This window comes from Lolium rigidum, chromosome 4, assembly GCF_022539505.1.
Source record: "Lolium rigidum isolate FL_2022 chromosome 4, APGP_CSIRO_Lrig_0.1, whole genome shotgun sequence".
Taxonomy (NCBI): Eukaryota; Viridiplantae; Streptophyta; class Magnoliopsida; order Poales; family Poaceae; genus Lolium; species Lolium rigidum.
In genome coordinates this window covers 139,085,992-139,090,717 of record NC_061511.1, presented here as the reverse complement: position 1 = coordinate 139,090,717, position 4,726 = coordinate 139,085,992, and positions in this window count along the sequence as shown.

Sequence of the window (4,726 nt, the reverse complement as noted above, 5' to 3'; positions counted from 1 at the left end):
CCCGAGAAATCAACATGGCAGAAAGCGTTATGGCGAACATCCCTGAGTATGTCGAGTGGTCGTCTCAGAATATCACGTTCAGCCGAGCGGATCACCCGATGACTATACCAAAACCAGGACACGCCGCCCTAGTGGTCGAAGCACAGATAGGAGGGTTCAAGATGAGCAAAGTCTTCATGGACGGAGGAAGTGGACTCAACCTCGATATTCCTTGACACAATTCAAAGTATGGGGATCACCATGAGAATGTTAGAAGAATCGGACACCCGCTTCCATGGGATTCTCCCTACTTCACCAGCGTACTCTCTTGGCAAAGCATACCGAACGTCGTCTTCGGCAAACCCGACAATTTCGGGAAGGAGAAGATCGAGTTCGAAGTCGTGAACTGGGAATCACAGTATCACGCCATACTCGGGAGACCAGCTTATGCCAAGTTCATGGATGTGCCGCACTATGCATACCTCAAGCTGAAAATGCACGGGAACAATGGAACGAACATCACGGTCCATGGAAGTTTCTCACGCTCGGACAATTGTAATCGTGATTTTCAAAGGATTGCTTGCAAAGTTTGGGCCACAGCGAGAACCTGTCGACCCTCCGCCCAAGCCGACGATACGAGAAATCAAGGAGGAAAAACATGACGAGAGAAACCAAGAAGAAGCCAGCCAACCTTGCTCTTGAAGCCTCGGCGACAAAAGCTTCGGCAGCACAAGCTTCGGTAGTTGCCGATGCGAGAAGATATAGGAGGCAGCGAGGCACTGACAATCGCTGCCCAAGCCCCTGGCGAAATCAACAACGCTGCAGCAACCACTAGCATGACGAAGAAATCAGAAGATGCTGTCGAAGATGAGAAGAACCCCTTCCTTGATAAAGCACTTCCTTAGTCTTTAAATTTTTTCCCTTTACTTTACACAGGGCCTCCCTTTTTCGCCCTCTAGTTTCGTATTTATCCTATCAATGAGTACCTAAGTTTCAATTCTTGTTAAGCATTGCAGTAATTTAAAGCATCTATGACCGCGCCACCGTGAACCTTGCTTACAAGTAACGGTACAACGTAACGCGCGGCAGAAGATTGCGCCCCAAGGGAAAAACTTCTACGAGTGCTTGCAAAGAAAAACAAGGACATTAATCCCTCCCTCTGCTTCAGATGCCTCTACGAGTGCCGCAAAAAGCAAGAGTTTGGAAAACATAAAACAACCCACGTTCGATATTTCACTTATGGAAATATCAAAGAACAACGGGCTCATTGGCAGAACCATTGCACCCAAAATATTCGGGAGTGACTGTCGAAACTTACAATCGGTTGAAAGCAAAGTTGCACATACAACAGGTTTAGCAAAACCCGCAACACGAGCTGATCACTCATAATGATTTGCTGACCAACCGAGTATACATGCATATAACGGGCAACTAAGATTTGCTCCTTCAAAAATTTGCCAACGGCAAGGTAAAAGTACATATTCATGTATTTACCAACTAACAAGTTTCGGCTTAACAATCCTAACACTTGGATGGATTAGCCAATGCAATTCATTTTACAAAAATAACTTTATACCCTAACGTCACCCTTGCGGAGTTTCCCTTTCTTCGGGTACATTTGACTCCTCCTCAAGCACTGTCGACAATTATGTTGGCGGGCACTAAAACCTTCGGGTACAGTTCTTCAAAATCACCAGTTGCGTTGGCGATAGATAGCAAACATGCTGAGGGATAACGAGCAAGCACAAGGGCAAGCGTACACTTGGCCCCTGCGAAAACTTGAGCTCGCACCAAATCCCGAACCTTCTTGGCGCTTCCAAACTCGGACATCAAAGTCAAAAGCGTGGGGGGAACTGCATTCAAAGGAAACATTGTCTTCCAAACCACCCTCATAGCTTTATAGCACTTATCAAAGAATTGGTGGACTTGTTGGACCCGATCCTGAAATTTTGCAACAGTCGAAGCCTTCGAGTGATCCCGCCAGAAAATCTCTTCGGATGAGGAAGGCTGGGTTAAAGCATGCACTCGCTCGTGTATCCGCTTGTTCTCTTCCGCACGGTTCAACGCTATGACTGGCAAAAGAATCAGTAAAGAGTCGGACAAGGTGTTGTTAACAAAAGGGCAAAGGAATCGGGAAACTTACGGTTCAAACTCTCGGTAGCTTTATGCAGCTCGGTAAGAGTGTACCGTTCCACGTCGGCTGCAATCTCGCTCTTCTTATTGACAATAGCAGCTAAGGCATAAGTGCTGCGCAGGTCCTTTTCCATCCGTGTAATCCGATCCTTCATACGGCTGGATCCGATCACTTTCGGGAAGGGCACCCGAAGAGTCGTCAACAAATGAGGGTGCTGGGAAGACCTGCAGGAAACACCGTTACAAAAGGATGATGGATATGGTACAGCTGAGCATCCGAAATAACTCCCATCGGGAGAGAAGTACAAGAAGAAATATCATAACAAAAGTGTGCTAACAACATTGCTAGCACGGAGTTTATTACAAGCATAAGTTTTGCGGCAGAATAATGTTTCACATCAGTTCAAGCATAAAGTTTGCTACAAGAATCAAGGGGCTTGGGTCTGAGTCGATAAACTGGGTCCAACCGACGATTTCCTTGATGAAACCAGTTCAAGGAGCTGGCGGGCACAAGTAAGGGCGGACGATTTAAAGGCGCTTAAATCAACAAGCTGCCCGTCTTGCTCTTTCGGCAGCTCCTTGGTCATTTCTTCGATGTCACCCTTAAAGCCGTAACCCATCATAAGCTGGAAGGCAAGGACGACACCATAAGTGCGCAATGTACGCTTGAATACCTCGATAACCTCTTTGGTGTCAACCGCGAAGGCATCGACCAGCTGCCCCAGGGTCTTCTCCTGCTTGATCTTGGGGAAAATCATCGAGTGCATCCGCGCCAGGGAACCCTTCCCCTTTACAAGAAGCTCCCGCGTAAGCTGGTGAGAGGCAAGAATCATCGACATAGCGTTTGCTGGAGAGTTGTTTGGAACTTCGTCCGGGGCATCGGCGGGGATATTCGGTGCTTACGCGGGAAAAAGAAAGAAAAAAGTACATTGGCAAAAGGATCGAATCCATAAGTACATCAATCGACGGAGGTGTATAAAAATTACCAAGCAAGGCCAAAGAAGGCCGACGAAGGACTTCATCCTTTTTGGCTGCCCGAGCCTCAGCCACCAGCCTGGATGCTTCCTCCTCTTTCAGCTTCTCTTTCAGCTTGCCCAGTTCCACCTTCAGAGAGTCAACCTCTTGGCGAGCCTCGGCAGCTATTTTGACTGCGCCATCCAATTTCAAGGAGGAAGATTTGACTTCCTCTTGTAGCCGAGCCTTGTCAGCTTCCAGAGAAGTGAATTGGGAGGCGAAGGCCTCCAAAGAGGAAATAAGGCCTCGCAAGTCCTTAAGAAAGAAGGATATTTTACCAAAAATTGTCAAGCAAAGCACGCTCCAAGAGATTGGCATCACAGTTAGAAAAAGACTTACAGAAGGAGGAGTCGCGGTGGCGGCAGTTGGAGAGACGTCTTTCCCTTTGGAAAGGGAAGAAGCGATCGATGCTTGAGCCATAGGGGCAGCCTTAGGAGCCGAAGCTTCGGAAGCCACTACGACCGGCGAAGCGGCATCGGATTTGGCTTTTTTAGACGGAGGCTCGATAAAGCCTTCGTCGCTGCAAAGGTGAAAGGTCGACAATGAAGAGTAAGAAAAATAAAAGGGAAAAGTATAACTTCGAGAAAAGAAACTACTTACATGTCGAAGAGATCATCTTCATCGGCAAAGCCGCCGGTTGATCTCTTCACGAGTGAAGCCCCGGCCTCCTCGGCAGCTTGCATCAACAAAGGTATCATGATCGGCGTCGTCGGTACGCATTGATCCATCTGCGACACCAGCGTCATCGGCTGAGGAAGGAAGGTCGGTGTGGGCAACTTCAAAATCTATCGGACCATTATATTCCTCCTCTAGGCTCAGTATGCTCGACGAGTGAAAGTCTACGGGGATTGAGGAGCCTCTCCCTTCGAAGTATCATCCGGTGAATCATGCATATTTCCGGAAACTATGGGGATCCGTCGAAGAAAATAGCAAGTAAGAACAGTGGTAATTATGTCGGCTAAGTAAAAGCGGCATAGTAGGAACGTGAAGAAAAGAAAAATACCTACGATGGTGGATGGCCGGCGTCTAGGGGAGCATAAGAAGAAATCGGTGGAATCGAATCTCCTGGCTAAAAGAAGTAAGGCGACGGACTTCGTCAAGCAACTCCTTTTCCGATAGATCGGCAGCATTGATCCTGGTTTCATCCTTTGGACCTGAGTACAACCACATCGGGTGATCTCTGGCCATGACTGGTTGGACTCGGCGTTTCAAGAATAAAGCTGCCACCTCTGTGCCGATCATAGTTTGGCCGTCGGCCTCTTTGATTCGAAGGAATTTGGCAAATAGTCTTCGGCTGTTGCTCTTTCATCGGATGAAAGAATATTCTTCCAGGAATTCTTGGGCTTGGCTTCGGAGACATCGGCAAAGCAAGGAAGCTGAGATTCGGGTGACAAGGAGTCCTTGATGTAAAACCATTTCAGTCTCCACCCTTGCACGGACTCCCTCATTGGGAAATTGAAATAATTGACCTCCGAACGAGCTACAAACCCCACTCCTCCGATGACAAAGTAATCATTACTGCTGCTGTATCTCTTTACGTAGAAGATCTTTTTCCACAGCCCGAAATGAGGTTCGATACCCAGAAACGCCTCGCAAAGGG